At 39.4% G+C, this 24,058-nt stretch overlaps 1 protein-coding gene and 1 long non-coding RNA gene across 14 annotated transcripts in view; both read right to left on the bottom strand.

Annotated features, from left to right (window-relative positions):
- AIG1 (androgen induced 1) overlaps window positions 1-24,058 on the bottom strand; it is a 257,056-nt gene that overhangs the window by 217,789 nt on the left and 15,209 nt on the right. The window lies entirely within an intron of this gene.
- On the bottom strand, window positions 7,537-20,300 carry LOC145522034 (uncharacterized). The gene is made up of 2 exons (XR_014065856.1): window positions 15,623-20,300; window positions 7,537-7,948 (listed from the first exon to the last, which is right to left on the bottom strand). It is a non-coding gene; the product is annotated as an uncharacterized LOC145522034 (long non-coding RNA).

The raw sequence follows: 24,058 nt of genomic DNA, 5'->3' as shown, positions 1-24,058 counted from the left end.
CTGTTCATTTCTCAGTATACCTGTTGTGTTTATAAAATAAACAAACAAGTGAGTTAACAAGTGTGTAAGTTAATGAGTGAGTGAGTGAATAAATATATAAATAAATGGGATATATTAAGGAGGTGTGGTCAAATGTATGGAATCATAGCATTCCACACTAATACATCTATGTGTGTTAGTCACTCAGTCGTGTCCGAGTCTTTGCAACCCCACGGACTGTAGCCCGCCAGGCTTCTCTGTCCATGGAATTCTAGAGGCAAGAATACTGGAGTGGATTGCCATTCTTTTCTCCAGAGAATACATCTATAGCCCAGGGGTTTAAAAGGCATTTCTAATAGTAAATATATTAGAAAGTGAAATATCTATGAGTGTACCACATATGGTGACTCCCAGGTGGCACTAGTGGTTAAAAAAAAAAACAAAAAACAATCTCATCTGCAAATGCAGGAAACATAAGAGATGTAGGTTTGATCCCTGGGTCAGGAAATCTGCTGGAGGAGGGCATGACAACCCACTCCAGTATTCTTGCCTGGAGGATCCCATGGACAGAAGAGCCTGGTGGGCTGCAATCCATAGGGTGCAAGGAGTCCGACATGACTGAGTGACTTAGCACACTTCACACACACACACATACCACATATATGTGTCTGTCTGAAACTGGCAAAGGCAAGTGTTAATATCCTCACATACAGTTAAAAGTGTAATTTTATACCCTAGAGCCAAGCTCTGGGTCCCATCCAGCTGAAGTTGTTAAGTGAGAATTCTCTGAGCTGCCCTTCTAGTTGGTATTCCTAGAAACAGGGGTTAGATCAGTGAAAAGGGAAAGCAAGGAGCTCTATTTCGCTTGTTGTGCTATCAAATAGACACCACGAATGACCACCACAGTCAGAAGATGTTTTTCCTTCCAAGTTCTTTTGCTTGATCTTAGGTTTCTCAAGATACTGTCTTAAATTGAGTAAATTTTTCTTAAATGCTGCACAGTAAGTAGGAAAACTTGCAGAAAAATTTTATCTTAACCACTTTTAGTAGAGTAAATCTGGAATGTTTTCAAACTAGATCTGAGTCTACAGCCTCTAATTCACATTACAATAATCTTATGCAGTAAACACTGTAGACAAAAACCTCCATGGAGTCACCTGTAACTACATGGGATATGATCTTCCCAGTGCTCTGAAAAAGGTCTTTACCTAACTGCAAATTGAGAGACACAATTCAGCATGAAAGTTTTGTGCAGCCAATATGACAAGTCTAAACTGTTAAGCAAAATATATAACTCCAGCTAAAACAGCAATAATTCATGCAGATGAATTTTCAGAGGGAAGTTTTCTGTAAAAACCATGCTGTCCATCATCTATATAACCGGACCATGAATCTAATGAAAGTATTTCTTCTCTGTTTCCCTCCTTCAGGAGAAATACAACTAAACAAACACAAAGAACCACAGAAACCAAAACACACAAAAGATGTTAAGTTAAAAACATTTCCAGGTTATCATGATGTAAAGATATTTTAGTGGTTCAATGCTAAGTAGACGGACACTGAGGTGTCCGCGCATGCCCAGCTGGCATAGTTTCATTGCTTGCACTTGGAAGCGGGCAAGTCTTCCAGTTTATTCTTGAGGACCTGCATTTTCACTTCTAGTTTGAAAATATCTCAGTTCACTCACATATCACTAGAAATCCATATAGCTAGTTCCCACAATCTAGATGATAGCTGTCTAGTCTATGGCAAAGTTTTAGATAAGCTGTCACTTTTGCTCTGTCCAGATAAATTGTCCATGAAGGCTATTTACTGATGACACATCTCTACAATGTGTAGGCATCTTTATGCTGAAATGAATCTTTGACTTTATTTGTACATCAATTTAAAAGACTGCTTTTTTCCCCTCAAAAAAATCTTGACTGAATGTTTGACACAACCTATACAAATCTTAGGCTTCCCTGGTGGCTCAGAGGTTAAAGCGTCTGCCTGCAATGCAGGAGACCTGGGTTCGATCCCTGGGTTGGGAAGATCCCCTGGAGAAGGAAATGGCAGCCCACTCCAGTATTCTTGCCTGGAAAATCCCATGGACAAAGGAGCCTGGTGGGCTACAGTCCATGAGATTGCCAAGAGTCAGACACAGTGACTAAACTACCATCACTACCGAGTGTGCTGCTAGACACTGTGTTATGGGATTAGGTTTTGGAAATGACCAGGTTGTAGTCTCTGACCTCAATGAACGCAGGGTGAGTTGGAAGAGACAGACAAGAAACAATAAAACATCTATTCATCTTCTAGTACCAAAAATGGAATGGCTTAAACAGCAAAAATATCTTGTCTCACAGTTCTGAAGGCTAGAAGTCCGAGATTAAGGTGTCAGCAGACTGGTTCCTCCTGAGGCCTGCCGATCATGTTGGATGAGTGGTCACCTTATGCTGTCAGGATCTCAACTAATTACGTCTTGTTTTTCAGTCACTCAGTCATGTCCAACTCTTCGCCACCCCATGTACTGCAGCACTCCAGGCTCCTCTGTCCTTCACCATCTCGTGAATTTTGCTCAAATTCATGTCCATTGAGTCACTGATGCCATCCAACCACCTTACTCTCTGTCATCCCCTTCTCCTCCCGCCCTCAATCTTTCCCAGCATCACAGTCTTTTCCAATGAATCATCTCTTCACATCAGGTGGCCGAAGTATTGAAGCTTCAGCTTCAGCAACAGATTTCCAATGAATATTCAGGGTTGATTTCCTTTAGGATTGACTGGTTTGATCTCCTTGCTGTCTGGTTTCATTCTTAGGTACTGGATGTTAGGACTTCAATATAAGAATTTGTGCTGCATGCTAAGTCACTTCAGTCATGTCCGACCCTATGGACTGTAGCCCACCAGGCTCCTCTGTCCAAGGGATTCTCCAGGCAAGAAGAAGTTAGGGGCAGGGGGGGACACAATTCAGTCCATTACTGTACAGAAAGAAAAGGCATTCAGTTTCACTGTACTCCCCTATCGGACTTTGGGGATCCTTGTAGAAAGGCTACCATTTCCTTAATGGCCTCCATTCCTACCATCTTTCCCCAAAAGTCAGTCTCCTGTTCCCACCATCTGCTCTGCTTGGAGGCTGGCTGCCTATAGAGCTAAATTCTCAGGAATGACAAATACTGTGGCTGAGTGTGCCCAAGAACTGAGAAGCTGTGAGAAGGTCCTCATGTTCTACTGCACTTCCAAAGCAAAGCCCTATGTCTGAACCCAGGCTACTGAAGTTTCAGAAAACAAATCAGAGAACTCAATAACACATTCCTCTATAGTAAATGATCCACTTCACTTGCATTGCCAATTCAAGGGTAGAATTGTGCTTGTGCACATGTTTTTTCTCTGGAGCTGTGGAAAGGATATTGACATGGTTTGACACTTTTTTTCTCAGTAAAACTTACACTTCATAGTGTTTGTGGTCAACTTGAGGAAGCATTCCAGCTATCAACCCCTAGGCAAGTATTTTAGATTTAAGGAGGTAAGTGGTATTAAAATCATGATACTCAACAGGTGGCTGTGCTTCCTGATTTTTTTCTCTGAAGGTCTATGCTCTGATCACTCATCATTCATAGCTTTATCAGTACCTTCACCTTGAACATGACTCACACGCCATGCCTCTTCTGAATGGCATGGAGGGCTCTGTCTTTCCCCCTCAAATGCTCTCAGTACCTCTCACTCTTCATGTTATCTTGAATCTTCTCTTTGGGCAACCAAATTCCTTAAATTTACCTGGCCTGACCACACCCTCAGTATTCTGCTATGGTCCTGTTGATCTGTGGCATAGGCTCTTACTTTAAATGAAATTTTGTAAAAAAATAAAGATACAGAATGGAATATTACTCAGCCATAAAAAGGAATGAAACTTGGTCATTGGTAGTGATGTGAATGAACCTAGAGTCTGTCATACAGAGTGAAGTAAGTCAGAAAAACAAATATCATATATTAACATATATATACATATATATATAATCTAGAAAAATGGTACTGATGAACCTATTTGCAGGGCATGAATGAGAGAGAAGAGATGCAGATGTAGAGAACAAACTTGTGGACACGGTGTGGAAGGAGAGGGTGGAATGCACTGAGAGAGTTGCATTAACACACATACACTATCGTGTATAAAATAGATAGCTAACAGAAACCTGTATATTGGCACCCTGCTTATTTAACTTATATGCAGAGTACATCATGAGAAATGCTGGACCAGATGAAGCATAAGACTGCCGGGAGAAATATCAATAACCTCAGATATGCAGATGACACCACCCTTATGGCAGAAAGTGAAGAAGAACTAAAGAGCCTCTTGATGAAAGTGAAAGAGGAGAGTGAAAAAGTTGGCTTAAAGCTCAACATTCAGAAACCTAAGATCATGGGATCTGGTCCCATCACTTCAAGGCAAATAGATGGGGAAACAGTGGAAACAGTGACAGACTTTATTTTTTGCGGGGCTCCAAAATCAATGCAGAGAAGGCAATGGCACCCCACTCCAGTACTCTTGCCTGGGAAACCCCATGGACGGAAGAGCCTGGTAGGCTGCAGCCCATGGGGTCGCGAAGAGTCGGACACGACTGAGCAACTTCACTTTCACTTTTCACTTTCATGCACTGGAGAAGGAAATGGCAACCCACTCCAGTATTCTTGCCTGGAGAATCCCAGGGACGGAGGAGCCTGGTGGGCTGCCGTCTATGGGGTCGCACAGAGTTGGACACGACTGAAGCGACTTAGCAGCAGCAGCAGCAGCAAAATCACTGCAGATGGTGACTGCAGCCATGAAATGAAAAGACGCTTGCTCCTTGGAAGAAAAGTTATTACCAACCTAGACAGCTTATTAAAAAGCAGAGACTTTACTTTGCCAACAAAAGTCCATCTAGTCAAGGCTACGGTTTTTCCAGTAGTCATATATGGATGTGAGTGTTTGACCATAAATAAAGCTGAGTGCCAAAGAATTGATGCTTTTGAACTGTGGTGTTGGAGAAGACTCCTGAGAGTTCCTTGGATAGTAAGGAGATCTAACTAGTCCATCCTAGAGAAAACCAGTCCTGAATATTCATTGGAAGGACTGATGCTGAAGCTGAAACTCCAATACTTTGGCCACCTGCTGTGAAGAAATGACACATTTGAAAAGACCCTGATGCTGGGAAAGATTGAAGGGGGGAGGAGAAGGAACTAAAGAGGATGAGATGGTTGGACGACATCAACCATGCCATCATGACATGAGTTTGAGTAAAGTCCGGGAGTTGGTGATGGACAGGGAGGCCTGGTGTGCTGAAGACCATGGGGTCACAAAGAGTAGGACGTGACTAAGTGACTGAACTGAACTGAACAGAAACCTGCTGTATAACACAGGGAGCTCAGCTTGGTGCTCTCTGATGACACAGAGGGATGGGAGGGTGGGGGGTGTCAAGGGAGGGGATACGTGTATACTTATAGCTGATTCATGCTGTTGTACAGCAGAAACTAACACAACATTGTAAAGCAATTATCCCGCAACTAAAAAAAGTTTTAAAAATATAGAAATGTGGCCATGAGTTGAGAGGTACTATAAGAATCCTATCTTAGCTGAACTAAACTGCTAATATGCCATTTTTCTGCCCAGCATAAACATCCCTAGTTCCGGAGTTTACTTTCAGCTTACAAACTGGAGCTGTGGGACACACTTGGGATCTTCTATGGCTTCTCTGGTTTTCTCTCTGATGCAGCACAGAAAAACAAAAACAGAAGGGCTCAAACCTCGACAGGCTAAAAGGTCTATGGTGAACCAAATGTCACACACTCCGAGGTCTTTAAAAGTACAGAGCACCCAGCTGAGACAAAGGACCACTATGCTGCTGCACAGATGGCATCTTCAGGATGGGAACAGAGGCCTCCATGGAGAAGATTCCCTCACTAAGATGAGGTCAGAGCGAAGCTCCACTCTCAACGTTAAGAGACACCAGAGTCCTACATTTATTACTGTGAAGGGAATAGTGGAATACAAGGCAAAAGGCTGTAACTGCCATAAATTTTCAGTGTTAGTACTTTTTATCTTGGAATCTTGTTTGTTTCCATGGAATAATTAGTTGTAAAACTCTTAAAAAACAATTCTAAGGAGGCACTGAAAAGGCAGCAAAGAGGATTCTCAGAAATCACCATAGACCAACCTTCACCTCCACGTTTGCTTATCTCGTGGCTTCTCAGGAACACCTCTGGGGTTGATTAAAGTAATAGTTGATTCACTTTGCTGTACAGCAGAAATTAACACAACACCGTAAAGCAAATATACCCTAATTTTAAAAAATGCATTCCAATATACATTAGGTACAGACGAATACTGTTGGATTCCACTTATATAAGGTACCTAGAAGAGTCAAACTCAGAGTCAGAATGTATGCTGGTGGATGCCAGGGGCCGTGAGGGTGGGTGGTGGGGGTGGGGAGGGGAGATGGGGAGTTAGTGTTTAATGGGAACAGTTTCAGTTTAGGAAGGTGAAAAAGTCGGGAGATGGATGATGGTGAGAGTTGCATGACAATGTGAGTGTACTCAGTGCCACCGAACTATCCAGTTAAATATGGTTAAAATAGCATCTTTTATATTATGCTATATTTACCACAATAAAAAAAAAAAACCCATCTCTTTCCATCTTACCCAGAACTGTCATCACCAGCAGCAGCAGTAGCAACAATAACAATCAGAAATACTGTCAATTCCTTCATCAGAGAGTAGAAAGGGCTGGCAAAATCTTTTGATGGGGCAAGTACTTTTCATTCAGTTTTTCATAAGAATCCTAGCTAGTGACCAAACCCCTTTCCATGGCCCTAGTAATTCTCCTTTAGTGAATAATTTTTGGTTTGAACTTATCAGAAAAAAAGGAGGCTCAGCAGCTTGTTTTTGAAGGCTTCTATATTTATCATATCTCCCCTGTCTCCCAGTGCTATAAATGAGACCTCAATGTGCTAAAACACTGTACTTCTAAATACAGTCATAGACTTCACCAGGCAAAGGAAGAATCGGTATATACTTTCTACCAAGCACTGGGGTGCCAGATGTAGGTGGACTTAACTTGACTAATCAGGGTCACCTTAGAAGCCAACCATGATGGTAAGGAGTACAGCTTTCAACCATTCATAAGATCCTGTACATGTCTCCTTCACGATTCTTCTATAGTGTTTTGTAAGTGTTTGGGTCTGATGCTCCCATTACACTGCAACATTTTTGAAGGCAAAGGCTGGGTGTTACTTATCATTGTATTACCACAACTTATCAGAGCAACACATAGTAGGTATTCAGGAAGTGTTTGCAGGGTAAGTCAGTCCACTAATAAAAATGGCCAGTTTTCATTGCCTTTGTGTTGATTTTAAATGTACACTCCAGCAACACCCTCCAAAAGTACAGATTCACTGCTAACGGCCCAAGTCCTGTTTGAATGCTAGATACTTGTGCCTAAAGAGTACACAAATCTTCAGGACCTTGGTCAGGACTTTGGGACATTATAAAAGATAAAGTGGCAATCAGATGTATGGAGTTTGGGGTTTGTTTCTTTATTTAGTTTGGATTTGGCTTTGATGAAAATATCAATGATGACTTCAGCATGTCTACACCTGTCTCTGCTTCTAAGAAACTTTCGGATTCTACTAAGTCAGTTATCTGTTAACTAGAACAGGAAGTAAAGATGTATGATGTGGTGAAAGATATTAAATATCTTAATATCAAGCAATAATATTATTTTACCTAGGACGCTTTTACATGCAGGGATCTGAACGTTAAAGTGAATGCAATGATGAGCAACTAATGTAATTTCCCATTGGGTATGTTCTGTGTATGAGCTTTAACAAATATCCAAAGAGACCTGAAATAATGACATTTTCATTTAACATGTCCTGGTTGTTTTAAGTCATTCTTCTGACTGTAAATGTTTCAGTTCAGTTTAGTCACGGACTTGTGTCTGACTCTTTGCACCCCATGGACTGCAGCACGCCAGGCTTCCCTGTCCATCACCAACTCCTGGAGATTGCTCAAACTCATGTCCACTGAGTCGGTGATGCCATCCAACCATCTCATCTCTGTCATGCCCTTCTCTTCCAGCCTACAATCTTTCCCAGCATCAGGGTCTTTTCCAATGAGTTGGTTCTTCACATCAGGTGGCCAAAGGATTGGAGCTTCAGCATTAGTCATTCCAATGAATATCCTGGGTTGATTTCCTTTAGGACTGACTGGTTTGATCTCCTTTCTGTCCAAGGGGTTGCTCAGACACTAATTAGGAAGTCACAGCAGATGATTTCTATGGTGATCTTGTCTGACAATCCACTCTGGATTCTTTCTTCCTGATTTTTGGGGCCCCACCCTTCACGTGACCTCCAACAGATACAAGCCCCTGCAGACCTCTCCTATTCCAGGCTCCATTCATGCCCTTGAACAGGATCTTCCTCTCCCCAACCCTTCCAACTTGCTCCTTCTTCCTCCAACCAACAATTCCCTAGAAATTAGACTAAGAGGCTAGAATGCAAACAATGAGATCACCTAATTAGAGTAATTCACACAATGTTGTCCATAATTGATCTGTACCACCCTATGGGCTACTTGTACTTTAACTGATAAAATGTGCTCCCTGGGATTTTTGAGCACTGGGTTCAGTGGTCTCCCAGCTGCCTCCATTTGTACCATCTCACTATCATACTTACTCATCTTATCCCACTAAAATAAAACTTGCAGAATGAAAGCCATCAACTCAGCATCTCATTTTTATAAACTTTAACTATGTCTGCTACTTTAAGCAGTTTGACATCAGTACAAGTAAAAAGAGTTTTAAGAAAAATAAAAGCTTCTCAGATACACATACAAGAATGATACAAAATAAAATTCAAGCTTTTAAACCAGCAAGCTTAAATTAATTATTTAAGGCATTAAATTTCACTATGACCATATTATTCTACTCCCATTTGTTGTTTAGTCTCTAAGTTGTGTTTGACACTTTTGCAACCCTGTGGACTTTAGCCCACCAGGCTCCTCTGTCCATGGGATTTCCCAAGCAAGAATACTAGAGTGGGTTGCCACTTCCTTCTCCAGGGGATCTTCCCGACCCAGGGATCAAACCTGCATCTCCTGCCTCTCCTGCATTGGCAGGTGGATTCTTTACCACTGAGCCATCTGAGGAGCCCTATTCTCCATTAGCGTCTTATAAAATCTTAGTATAAGGGTATATATATACCACTTGCCTTTTAAAACAAAGGTTTAAAAGATCAGAATATTAAGGGAGCCATTTTAAAATTAGAAAGCTTTAACTAACAAATTTTTATAATACTGGCTCCTGCTATTTCTTAAAGTAAATGAAAGCTTTTTTATTTTGAAAATTAAAGTTACATCCAACTTTAAGTTTCTTCTTTTTATGCTTTCTTTATAAAAATAATTGATGGCATTTTCTATCCTAATCACACTGAGACAAACACTGAATTCAAAAGAGTATTTTTAATGAAAACAAAACTCCAACGATCTACGAGACCAAAGTAAACAACCTGGCTCAATGAGTAGTACACGTTGTTTCCTAAGCAAAAAGGGAAGACATCTTTATGGAGGTCTTATGGTTCAGAGGCTCCACTTGACAGCTGATGTTGGAAGAAGAGAAAGGCCTCGCATGAGCAGTGGTAAAAGCCAAGCTAGTGTGTCAATGAGTGGGTGACATCAGGCCTCATGGGTTATATCCAGGCGTGCTCAAAGTTTCAACACTGCTGATCGAAACTATAGGAAAGATAAATCCATTTTAAAATCAGTCTGACACCACTGGCAAACAAACAAAATTATACTTGAACGGAATTCAACTTTGGCTGAATTTTCTTAAAAAGCTGGCCACAGGGCTGCCCTTGACATGCATGTTTCAGTTTGGCACTGGGCCTCCCAAACAACAAAGCAGGTGAAATTCCTCAAATATACACATCTAATAAATCATTCTGTCAGTTAGACAGTAACATTTACATATCACCCTTCCAGTTCCTAATTGGCTAATCAGTTGCAAGACCAAATGCACAGTACTGAGGCAATAAGAAACACAGGCATGTAAACAACATCACAATGGCTCATTGTCCTGTCAAGTTCACCCTACTTAAACATGCCATTTCTATTTAGATGAAGAAAGCCTCCATAATGACACCATTTTTACATAGGTCCTAATCAAGCAAAACTAACCAACACAATATATTGTTTAGGAGTACATACTATCTTTTAAAAAGAGGGAATTAGAAACACAAAATTAGGGATAGCAGCTACCCCTAGGCAGGAGGCAGAAATATGGGATGGAAAAGGAACATGACATAGAAAGTAACAATAGCAAAATCAACTTTACAACTGTACCTAATAACTTTGGCACAGCCCTATTATACCATTTTATGTTTGCCATTTTTTTCCATGATTGACTTTTGAAAAGTCTCTATCTTTCCTGGAATATGGAGTCCTCTATGTAAGACAGCAGAGGATGAGATGGTTAGATAGCATCAGCGACTCAATGGACATGAATTTGAGCAAGCTCCAGGAGATAGTGGAAGACAGGGAGACCTGGCGTGCTGCAGTCCATGGGGTCACAAAGAGTCAGACACAACTTAGCGACTGAACAACAACATGGAAGACAGCACTGCAAGCCCACATTATGCAGAGTACTTGTATTTACTGTTAGCTAGAAATTCCTTTGAAAGCTCCTTGATCTTTCCAATATTTCCAGCTGAAAAGCAAAATTTTCTGCAATAGTAGCAGCATATAAGGACTTCCTTGGTGGCTCAGCAGTGGAAACAGCCCGCCAATGCAGGAGACACGAGTTCGACCCCTAGGTTGGGAAGATCCCCTGGGAAGGGAAAGGCAACCCACTCCAGACTGCCTGGGAAATCCCATGGACAGAGGAGCCTGGTGGGCTACAGTCCATGGGGTCACAGAGAGTAGGACATGGCTTAGGGACTAAACAACAACAAAACATCATATAAGAAGAGCTAATAATGCACTTTGAGTTCTTTGATATTTACCACTTCTTTTTAAATTAGGATTTTAATTTTTGTAATTTTTATTTTATATTGGAGTATGAAGTGAAGTGAAGTGAAAGTTGCTCAGTCATGTCTGACTCTTTGTGACCATGGACTCCACAGTCCATGGAATTCTCCAGGCCAGAATACTGGAGTGCATAGCCTTTCCCTTCTCCAGGGGGTCTTTCCAATCCAGGAATTGAATCCAGGTCTCCCACATTGCAGGTGGATTATTAACCAGATGAGCCACTAGGGAAGCCCACGTTGGAGTACAGTTGATTAACAATGTTGTGTTAGTTTCAGATGTACAGCAAAGTGATTCAGTTATACATACACATGTATCTATTCTTTTTTAAATTCTTTTCCCATTTAGGTTATTACACAATATTGAGCAGAGTTCCCTGTGCCATACAGTAGGTCCCTGTTGGTTACCTATTTTAAATATAGCAGTGTGTACATGTCAATCTTAAACTCCTAATCTATCCCTCCCCTCACTCATGCCCCCAGTAATCATAAGTTCATTCTCTAAGTCTGTGAGTCTGTTTCTGTTTTGTAAATAAGTTCATTCTTATCATTTTTCTTAGATTTCACATATAAGTGATATATGATATTTGTTTCTCTCTGACTTACTTCACTTAGTATGATAACTATATGATAATCACAGGACCATCAATGTTGCTGCAAACAGCATTATTTCATTCTTTTAAATGGCTGAGTAATATTCCATTACACATACGTATCACATCTTCCTTACCATTCATCTGTCAACGGATATTTAGGTTGCTTCCATGTCTTGGCTATTATAAACAGTGCTGCAATGAAGGGGGTTCATGGATCCTTTCAAATCATCATTTCTCAGAATATATTATGCCCAGGAGTAGGATTACTGGATCATATGGCAGCTCTATTTTTAGTTTTTTAAGGAACCTCCATACTGTTCTTCATAGTGGCTACACCAATTTATATTCCCACCAACAGTGTAGGAGGGTTCCTTCTTTTCCATACCCTCTGCAGCATTAATTATCTGATGGCCATTCTGACTGGTATCAGGTCATACCTCATAGTTTTGATCTGCATTTATCTAATAATTAGTGATGTTTAGGATCTTTTCATGTGCCTCTTGGCCATCTAATGCCTTTGACTGTGTGGATCAAATAAACTGTGGAAAATTCTGAAAGAGATGGGAATACCAGACCACCTGACCTGCCTCTTGAGAAATCTGTATACAGGTCAAGAAGCAATAGTTAGAACGGGACATGGAACAACAGACTGGTTCCAAATCGGGAAAGGAGTATGTCAAGGCTGTACATTGTCACCCTGCTTATTTAATGTATATGCAGAGTACATCATGAGAAATGCTGGGCTGGATGAAGCACACGATGGCCGGGAGAAATATCAATGACCTCAGACATCCAGATGACACCACCCTTATGGCTGAAAGCAAAGAAGAACTAAAGAGCCTCTTGATGAAAGGGAAAGAAGAGAGAAAAAGTTGGCTTAAAACTCAACTTTCAGAAAACGAAGATCATGGCATCTGGTCCCATTACTTCATGGCAAATAGATGAGAAAACAGTGGAAACAGTGACAGACTTTATTTTTTGGGCTCCAAAATCACTGTAGATGGTGACTGCAGCCATGAAATTAAAAGGTGCTTGCTTCTGGGGAAAAAAGTTATGACCAACCTAGACAGCATATTAAAAAGCAGAGACATTACTTTGCCAACAAAGGTCCATCTAGTCAAGGCTACGGTTTTTCCAGTAGTCATGTATGGATGTGAGAGTTGGACTATAAAGAAAGCTGAGCACCGAAGAATTGATGCTTTTGAACTGTGGTGTTGGTGAAGACTCCTGAGAGTCCCTTGGACAGCGAGGAGATCCAACCTGTCCATCCTAAAGAAAAGCAGTCCTGAATATTCATTGGAAGGACTGATGCTGAAGATGAAACTCCAGTACTTTGGCCACCTGATGCAAAGAACTGACTCATTTGAAAAGACCCTGATGTTGAGAAATGTTGAAGGTGGGAGGAGGGGATGGCAGAGGATGAGATGGTTGGATGGTATCACTGACTCGATGGGCATGAGTCTGAGTAAACTCTGGGAGTTGGTGATAGACAGGGATGCCTGGCATGCTGCAGTCCATTGGGTCGCCAGGAGTCAGAAATGTCTATTTAGATATTCTGCCCATTTTTTGATTGGGTTTTTTTTTTTTTTTTGATATTGATTGGCATGAGCTATTTGTCTATTTTGGAGACTAATCCCTTGTTAGTCCCTTTTATTTGTGAATATTTTTTCCCATTCTGTGGCTAGTCTTCTCATCTTATCTTGCAAAGCAGACATTTTTAATTTTAATACAGTCCATCTTATCAATTATTTCTTTCAAGGATCATGCTTTTAGTGTTGTATCTAAAATGTCATCACCATACCCAAGGTCATCTAGGTTTTCTCCTATGTTGTCTTCTAGGAGTTTTATAGCCTGGTGTTTTACATTTAGGCCTGTGATCCATTTTGAGTTAATTTATGTAGCGTGTAAGGTCTATGTCTGGATTCATTGTTTTACATGTAGGCATCCAGTTTTTCCAGGAAAGTTTTGTCTTTACTCTTTTGAATAGCCTTTGTTTCTTCATCAAAGATCAGCAGTCTGGGTTTGTTTGGGTTTATTTCCAGCCTCTCTATTTTGGTCCACTGATTTACTCACCTATTCTTTCACCAATGCCACAATGTCTTAATTACTATAGCTTTACAACAAGTCTTGAAGTCAGGTAGAGTCAGTCCTCCGAATTTGGTCTTCTTCAGTCTTCTGTTGGCTTTCTGGGTCTTTGGTCAGAATCAGTGTTTTGATATCCACAAAATAACTGGGAATTTTGATTAGGATTGCATTGATTCAAATTGGGAGGAACAACTTGAGTCTTCCTATCCATGAACATAGACTCTCTCTCCATTTATTCAGTTCTTCTTTGGTTTTGTTTATCATAATTCTGTAGTTTTTCTCATATAGATCCTGTACATATTGGTTTAGATTTATACCTAAGTATTCCATTTTGGGGCATCCTAATGTAAAAGGCATTTTTAAATTTCAAATTCCATTTGTTTATTTCTAGTATACAGGAAAGTGAGTATATCCTACAATCTTGCTATAATCACTTATTAGTTTCAGGATTTTTTTTTTTGGTCTGTTTTTTCAGATTTTCTACATAATATTTACCTCTTTTTAGTCAAAAACAACTGTGGCCATCTTTGGTCAAATCAAAAAAATGATTTATGGTTATTTCTCTAAACAGGTAAAAACTGATTTTTTTCAGCTTTATTGAGGTGCAATTGACAAAATGTATATATTTAAAATTTATAACTTATATTTGATATATGTGTACACTGTGAAATGATTACCACAAACAAGCTAATTAACATATCCATCACTTCACACAGTTATCATTCTCTTTCCCTTCCTTCTTTTCTTCCTTCCTTTCTCTTTCTTTCAAGGTGCTCAAGATCTACCTTCTGAGAAAATTTCAAGTGTACAATATAGTACTGCTACAGAACTTATTCATCTTGCATAACTGAAACTTTTCATCCTTTAATAATCTCCCTATTTTCTCTTTTGCCCAGTTCCTGGCAAGCACCACTCTAGTCTCTGCTTCTTTAAGTTTGACTATTTTGGATTTCCTATATTAGTGAGATCATTAAGCATTTGTCTTTCTGTGTCTGGTTTATTTCACTTAGCATAGTTTTCTCTAGGTTCATTCCAGTTGCTGCCAATGGCAGGATTTTCTTCTTTTTTAAGGATGAATAATGTTCTCTATCTATCTATCTCATTTTCTTTATTTGGTCATCAAATGACAGACATTTAGGTTATTTTCATATCTTGCCAACTGTGAATAATGCTGCAAAGAACATAGGAATGCAGGCATCTCTTCAAGATAGTGAATTCATTTCCTTTGGACATATATCCAGGAGTATAATTGCTGGGTCATATGGGTAACTCAAACAGTAAAGAATCTGCCTGCAGTGCAGGAGACCTGGGTTCAATCCATGGGTCAGGAAGATCCCCTGGGGAAGGGCATGCCAACCCACTCCAGTATTCTTACCTGGATAATCCCATGGACAGAGGAGCCTGGCAGGCTACAGTCTGTAGGGTCACAAAGAGTCGGACACAACTGAAACAACTTAGCATGCACGCATGGCAGTTCTAGTTTTAATTTTTTAGAAACCTCCATAATGTTTTCTATTATGGCTACATGAATTGACATTCTCACCAACAACAGTGAGAATGCACTCACAACAGTGTCCAAGCACTCCTTTTCCTCCATATCCTTGCCAATTCTTGTCATTGCTTGCCTTTTTAACAATATCCAACCTAACAGGTGTGAGGTGATATTTCACTGTGCTTTTGATTTGCATTTCCCTTATGATTAGTGATGTTCTGAACCTGATGAGAAGTGACTCATTTGAAAAGACCCTGATGCTGGGAAAGACTGAAGGCGGGAGGAGAAGGGGACGACAGAGGATGAGGTGGTTGGATGGCATCACCAACTCAATGGACATGAGTTTGAGTAAACTCTGGGAGTTGGTGATGGACAAGGAGGCCTGGAGTGCTGCAGTCCATGGGGTTGCAAAGAGTCAGACATGACTGAGCGATTGAACTGAACTGAACCTTTTCATATAACTGGGCTATTTATATGTCTTCTTTTAAGAAATGTCTATTCAGGTCCTTTACCCATTATTTTTTAAAAATTTTATACAATTCTTAAAGGTTACTTTCCATTTACAGTTACCTTAATTTTTATAATATTTGCTACTTCCCTAAAAACTAGGTTAAAAACTGATTCTTTTTAAAAAAATCAAAAACCCTTTGCTAAAAAATCTCCAAGACCTAAAACTGGTTAAAGATTTTTTGGCATTATGTGTGTGCTTTGGCCAGTATGAAGATTATTCCCTGACTTACAGCAATTTCTCCAACCAAGGTATATTAGTTAGCAATTTGCATCATATATTAGTATAGTAGCTGCTCAGTTAGGCTGAAAATTTCAAGAGCTAGATACTGATGCTCAATTGTTTACATTTTTAAGCCCATTATAAATAAGATGCCCATTGGGGAAAACACTCAGAAGATGCAAATAAAAATTCACTTAATTCACAAGAACAATATAACCTGGATTTTTACAACACTGCAGTCCTGGGTGATGGTAATAATTATTGAAATAGAGAAAAATGAGGTAAACACAGGTTTGGAAGGTGAAACCAGTAATTGTTTTTGAACATAGTTTGAAATGTATATTAATCCTCTAAGCAGAGACACAAAGCAGGCAGTTAGATATAAGAATAAGGTGCTCAGAAGAGACTGGGGCTCAAAATATAAATCTGGAGGATCATCAATAGAATGTATTTAAAGTCACGATATTAGATGAGTTCCCCAGGAAATGAATATGGACTAGACAGGAAAGAGAATCCAGGGCTGATTTCTGCGGCATCTGAAATTGAATAAGAAGAGAAAGAGAATTAAGAATGGAAGACTGAGAAGAAACAGTGAGAAATGAAGGTGGAAGGTCAGGAGAATGTACTTTGCCGGCAGCCAAGTGTTAAGAAATTGTCTCCAGGAAGAGAAAGTGACTGGCTGGAACAAACGTTCTTGAGAGTTTAAGTTAACTGAAGACTCAGAATTATTATTGCTACTGTATTTGTCTATGAGGTGGTCACTGGTGACCTTACTCAGAATGGAGTGGGTATAAGAGACAGTGGCAAAGAGGAAGAGGAAGCGGGAAGCATAGACAGTTCTTTCAAAGAGTTTTGCTGGAAATGGAACAAGAGACACAGGGTAGCATAAAAGATTAAAGACCAAGATAAATTTTATTTGTTTTGTTTATGATAAGAGATAGCAAATGTTTGTGGATTGATGGAAATGAAGAAACTGAAATGGAAAATTGTATAAAACAGGAAGGAGAGGAAATAATCTCAGTAATGGAATGCTCGAGTAGGCAAGAAGTTTTGGAGGCCAGGACACACATGAAGAGTTGCCCTTACAAGTCCAGGCAGTTCACCCATCCTAACAGGAGGGAACACGGAGTACCGGTTCAGATGAATGTGGATTGGCAGATCTGATGGTGGGAGGATGAAGAGGTTTCTTCTGGTTGCTTTGGCTTCCTAATGGAAACAAACAGTAAGTTCACCATGCTGTTTGGCCAGTATGAAGACCGTTCTCTGAGTGAGAGGATCAGAGGAAGGGTGCCCAAGATTTGAGGACAAAAGAACACAGGGGAAAGCAGCTGTGAGAATAGGAGAGTCAAATGATTAGGAAAATGCATTGCTGGGCAGTACTGAGAGCCCACAGGATATCTGTGGTCACACATATGAAGGAAGACCAAACAGCATGCTTCCGTGAGTCACTTTAATTGTGCTCAACTGCTCAGGGGCAAGAATGAGTAAGTAGGTGGCTGAGTTTAATCAGAATTACAGATTTTCTAGGCGAACAAGACTGAAGGCAGAAAAGGATATAGTAGCTGATGGTTTGCAAGAGTGTGATTACAATGTTGGACCACAGAATCTATGCTAAAAAATGAGGAAAGGAGGGGGGCATAAGGACTGGAAAAGATGCTATAGCAGAATATCTCCAAGAAATTATCCCACTGCAAAGTAACAGAGCAATCCCAAGCTCAGCAAAAAGCAAGGGATGTAACCTCCGACAGGCATTCCTCTAGAAAAACACAGTCTCACTTTTCCTTTATAATTTAGATATTTGGGAACAGTGCTGCTCCCTTTCTCTTTATGCCTAAGGTCATTAATGGCAATTTTTAAAATATCAAATGAGGTCACATCATAAATGGTTCTCTGTGGCAAACAGAAATTGGCTCAGATGCATTTATTACAGTCAAGAGTTTAACTTCTTTAATGTATGAAGAAATTTTAAATATTAGAAGGAAAAATTCATTTAAAATGATAATTCTAGGTTGCCCTTCAGTAAAACGTAAAGTAGGAATGAAACAATTGTAACTGTGTTATATAGTATCTATGATATAGGGCTTTCCAGGTGACATAGTGGTAAAAATCTGCCTGCCCATGCAGGAGACGTGAGTTCAATTCCTGGATTGAGAAAATTCCCTGGAGAAGGAAATAGCAACCCACTGCAATATTCTTGCCTGGGAAAATCCTATGGACAGAGGAGCCTGGCAGGCTGCAGCCCATGGGGTTACAAAGAGTCGGACACGACTGAGCACACAGGCACGCATGTAATAAACTCCTACTAATTTCTAACTAATATTTGATAGAGACCATGTCTAGATTGAAGGATATTTCTTTTTTAAAGTTACTTTTTGAAGACAGGGAATTCATTAAGAAAACTTCCAATCAATTATTGTTATATAGTATTTGTTGACCATTATACAGTATTTATAGCACTATGGTAGTATGCACATATGTGAAATCTTAGTCCAAGGAAATTTACATAGTGAGGTTTCAAGATTAACTTTTACTTACAGTGACAATAAAAGGATCTTCTTTTTTGGTTTGTTTTTTAATTCATTTGAAATCAGAATTTAAAAGTAAAGAGAGGAGCAATCTGGACAATAGAGGTCTCTCATTTCAGACTGACCTAAATAAAACTACTCATTTGCCTTTGAAACTGACCAATGATGAAAGCATTCTAAAGGTTTAGAAAAGGTGATTTAGATAGTGTAGGTATATCAATTTACATTCATTCGCATAAACTGCAATGGAAGCAGCAAAACCAACACTGCTCAGTTTAGCACTTTCAGGAGCTAATTACAATTTGGATATACTCATTAAAGTAGTCTCTCTGCTTGGAAGTATTTGTCCAGATTAGTTCTTGTCACTTAATCAAGAAAATAGCATTAGAGGGACTTCCTTGGTGATACAGTGGTTAGGACTTCACCTCCCAGTGCCTAGCGTGCACGTTTGAACTCTGGTCAGGGAACTAAGATCACACATGCCTCGTGGTCAAAAAACAAAAACATAAAACAGAAGCAATATTATAACTAATTCAGTAAAGATTTTAAAATGGTCCACATCAAAAAAAAAAATCTTGAAAAATATTTTAAAAAACAGCATTAGAAAAATATATAATTCAGACTTCACTAACTCAGGCTAGATTACTGGCCAACAGTTTCTCTTAGTGACATTTTAGCTTTTAACTATTCCACTACTCCTTGCTACCGTAGAAAACCTAACAAATTTTTTAGGCTTTATAATTCATCATTTTCAAGGACAAATTTTATACTGTGCCTACTTCATTCCTGAATTTTACATTTTTAATTCCTCTCTCAGCTTGTTCAGTGGAAAGACAGAAATAAACAGAATTAAAAAAACAAGAAGAGGTAAATAGAGGTGGGATTTTATGAAATCTGACATAATTGATAATAAATGTCAATTGCCAGAACTTGAAAAGGTAACTTGGTTGAACATGAAATTTTACATCATATCATTTTCTCCTCAAAATTCTGTAGGTATTTCTGTTACTTTCTTTCATCTGCAGTCTAAATGACAGATGTTAAATTTAGATGACTCAGAGTATCGTAATATTTGCTCCATATCAGGTAATTTGTTAAAAGTACTCTTTATATTTTATTTTGTTTTTCATGCATGGAGACTTACATGATAGTTAATAACTATCTTGAATCACAAACTTTGCCAGAATGAGTCCAGGTGTGTGTCATTTCTTATTTATTTTGCTTGAGAGATATGAACGTTTCAATCCATATACTCAGACCTTTTTTCTCTCAGCTCTGGGAATTTTTTTTTCTATTTTGCTTTATTATTTCTGTCCTAATTGCTGTGGTTTATTTTTCAGAAATAATAATTGTTATTGAATTTCCATTCTTTCTACCTTATAGCCTCATTTTCATTATTTTAGTTCCTTTTCCTTTTGAATTCTGAGAGAATTTCTTTAGCTTGTTCTCCACCACACTGATCTGATTTTCCACAATATCAATGTTAGTTTTTACTGGCCCCACTGTAAATCTAACTTTGCCACTGCATTTTTAGAGTCTTGCAATTAATGTTCTGTCACCCACCTTCCTTTTCATTTCTGCTGCCTTTTCTTCATTCTCAACTTTGGATCTTGTACTCTGTTTCTTAGATACTATTCATTCTAATGAGTCTGAGGATTTTGAACAGTTTTCTATTAACCACATATTTTGGTTTCCTAGCGTAAAAATCTTTATTAGCATGCTCCTCTTGGGAGTTTTCAGGATGATATTCTGTTTCACTGGTAGCTCAGTTAGTAAAGAATCCACCTGCAATGCAGGAGACCCCGGTTCAATTCCTGGGTCAGGAAGATCTGCTGGAGAAACGATAGGCTACCCACTCCAGTATTCCTGGGCTTCCCTTGCAGCTCAGTTGGTAAAGAATCTATCTGCAATGGACACCTGGGTTCGATCCCTGGGTTGGGAAGATCCCCTAGAGAAGGGAAAGGCTACCCATTCCAGTATTCTGGCCAGGAGAATTCCAAGGGGTCCATGGGGTCGCAAAGACTCGGACACAGCTGAGCGACTTTCACTTTCACGTCTGTGTCCCATGTTATGCAGTAATTTTCAAGGGTTGTATATAAGTTGTTTCTCTATTTACTCAGCTTGAAACAACAACAAAAAGATTTATCTAAGACTAATATTCTTCCAACAGGTAGTATATGTAGATTGATCTGAGGGTCACTCTTTTACTTCAGTGCTCCTCTAGTCCCAGAATTATGGTCAAATAACAATGTATGATTATTATTGTATTAATCCAACCAGTCAATCCTAAAGGAAATCAGTCCTGACTATTCACTGGAAGGACTGATGCTGAAACTCCAATACTTTGGCCACCTGATACGAAGAACTGATTCATGGGAAAAGACCCTGATGCTGGGAAAGATTGAAGGCGGGAGGAGAAGGGGATGACAGAGGATGAGATGGTTGGATGGCATCACCGACTCGATGGACATGAGGGTGAGTAAGCTCCGGGAGTTGGTGATGGACTGGGAAGCCTGGTGTGCTGCAGTCCATGGGGTCGCAAAAAGTCGGACACGACTGAGCGACTGAACTGAACTAAATAATGTATATGTATAATTTTAGCTCAATTCAGCAGTGTTTTGTAAGCCTTCCAAGTAGTGAGCATTTGCCCGTTGAGAAGGCACTCATGGGTTGGCTCTCTATCACTCTGAAGTAATGGAGTTCATGAAAAAGAAACTATAAATCCAAGAGTACACTACTGCTTATTAGTTGAAACCTATACCACTTGATTTGTGTATATGAATTTCTCAGGATGCAATGCACTTCTGTTAGTCCTTTTCCTACTTCCTTCTTGCCTACTTGTTTTCTGGGTTTTACAGACACCAGTGAGGCATCCCTTTGGCCAGCTTTCAGATCCACGCCGCTGGAATAAAGAAGTCCTTTCAAGGAGATCTCAAAACATTACACACTGTATGCTTCCATTTCTATGACATTTTTGAAAGGGTAAAAATATAGTGATGGAAAAGGGAACAGCAATTAGGAATTGGGGGAGTGTGGACTTCAAATAAATAACGTGATGGAGTTTATGGGATGATGGAAGTGTTCTGTATCTTGATCACAGTGGCAGTTACACAAATCTATGCATGGGTTAAAATAGAACTATATGCACAAAAAATCAAATTTAGTGTATGTTAGTTAAAAATAAAATAGAAAAAATGAATAAAAAAGAAAAGTCTTTCCAGACACCTTTATCACTGAATCAGACACAGGAAAACAGATTCAGTACTATCATCTCAGGTTTTACACCAGCAGATACGGAGGGCTATTGATTACATATTTGGAGATAATTTTACTAGCTTTCATGGGACTTACCCATTCAGATTGTGAAACCAGGCTCACTGTTAATTCTAAATTTTTTATATTATTATGAATTTTCTTTATATATATATATATATGTATTATATATAATGAAAATTGAGGATGATATATATATCGTCCTCAATTTTCTGATGAAGAAACGAGGTTACCAAATGTGGCTTCTCCAAGGAAAGACTCAGAGGCAGGATTAGGCTGCTGACCCAGGAGATTTTACTCTAGAGCCTGTGCACTTAACCACTGAATTCTCTATTCTTTCCAAACACTAAATTAAACAATTAGTGACAGATTTTATTTTTTTGGGCTCCAAAATCACTGTGGAATTTTGGACTGCAGTGATGAAATTAAGACACTTGCTCCTTGGAAGGAAAGCTATGAAAAACCTAGACAGCATATTAAAAACCAGAGACATCACTTTGCTGACAAAGGTCCACATAGTCAAAGCTATGTTTTTCCAGTAGTCATGCACAGATGTGAGAGTTGGACCATAAGGAAGGCTGAGCACTGAAAAACAGATGCCTTTGAATTGTGGTGCTAGAGAAGACTCTTAAGAGTCCCTCTGGACTGCAAGGAAATCAAACCAATCAATCCTAAAGGAAATCAACTCTGAATATTCATTGGAAGGACTGTTGCTGAAGCTGAGGCTCTGATATTTTGACCACCTGATGCAAAGAGCCGACTCACTGGAAAAGACCCTGATGCTGGGAAAGATTGAAGGCAAAAAAGAGAAGGGGGCGGCAGAGGATGAGATGGTTAGATAGCATCACTGACTCAACTGACATGAATTTGAGCAAACTCTGGGAGATGGTGAAGGACAGAGGAGCCTGGTGTGCTGCAGTCCTTGGGGTCCCAAGGAGTCAGACACAACTTAGTGACTGAACAAGAAGATAACGTTTATTAACTAATTGATATGTACCAGACATGGGGTTGTGCAATTAACAAACATTAATATATATAATACTCACAACTCTATGTGATGGATACTACTATCATTCCCATTTAATAAATTAAAAACAACAGCAATAACAATATTAGGCCTTAGAGATGGGAATAAATTTACCCAGTGTCAGATAACTGGCAGATGAAAAGGTTGGGATTCAAATTCAATCTGACTTCTAAACACAAGCACTCATCTCTTATGCTATAACACCTCTATTTAATAGGTATAATATGTTGCATATACTCCAGTAAATGTATAGTGTATTTTGCTAAAAATTTCATATGTCAAGAATGATCATTTTCTATATTCAACTATAAATTAATACCTTCTGAGACAAAAATTTTCCTCCATTAAATACAAAAGGTTACATATTAACCAGAGACATCTGAATGCACTTGTGGTAGGGGGTTTAAATTCCATAATTTTTTCTGTATGCACCCTGGTAGGTAGCTGTGCACTGCATCCAGAGGCTTTCTTACCCTTTGACTTCCTGTAGTGTTTAACCGACAAGGAGTACTGGCAGAAAATCAGACAGAGAAAGAAAAGGAACCTTGGGATATTTGTTCTGTTTTGCAGGCTGGATGAGAAACAAAGGTCACTGCTCAGGCCTTGCAGTGGTAACCTACCCTTATTACTAGGCCACAAGTTTTGTGCTGTTTTGTGTGACTTCGCTACACCCTGTCCGCCCTTGTAAATCATTCCTTCCCAAAATTCACTTAAATTACTCAGTTTAAGCGTCCCGTCTCTCTTCTCTGTAGGGCCTGGGCTGATACAGAAGTTATCTATTCTGGCATAGAACAATGCTTTAATATTTTAGAAGAGGATATTTTCCCATTCTATATGAATTCTTAGTGTTCAGGTAGGGCTTCCCTGTGGCTCAGATGGCAAAGAATCTCCTACAATTCAAGAGACCCGAGTTTGATCCCTGGGTCAGGAAGATCCCCTGGAGAAGAGAATGGTAACCCACTCTAGTATTCTTGCCTGGAGAATTCCATGGACAGAGGAGCCTGGTGAGCTACACAGTCCCTGGGGTTGCAAAGAGTCAGAGGGGAATGTTTATATGTGTTTTTAGAAATAGCAACATTGTGTAAGTGTAATTACAAAGAAAAAGATGGGTAATGCTAGAGCAAACACACTTTCCTCCAACTCCTAATGTTGACTTTTCAATCTGAATCTAATAAATCATTCATGACTCAGCTAAAGTACAATTCCAATGCAAGATGAATGGAATGCACAAGCAAACCCATGATTACAGTGTATAGAAAGCTATATTGCTCACTTCAGCCATGTCAATTCCATCCTAATTATGATGGAATCTTTAGGCACTTAAG

This window comes from Giraffa tippelskirchi, chromosome 9 (genome assembly GCF_054371585.1).
Source record: "Giraffa tippelskirchi isolate mGirTip1 chromosome 9, T2T-mGirTip1v1.2.pri, whole genome shotgun sequence".
NCBI classification, from domain to species: Eukaryota; Metazoa; Chordata; class Mammalia; order Artiodactyla; family Giraffidae; genus Giraffa; species Giraffa tippelskirchi.
This window is presented reverse-complemented; position numbering and strand designations above follow the sequence as displayed.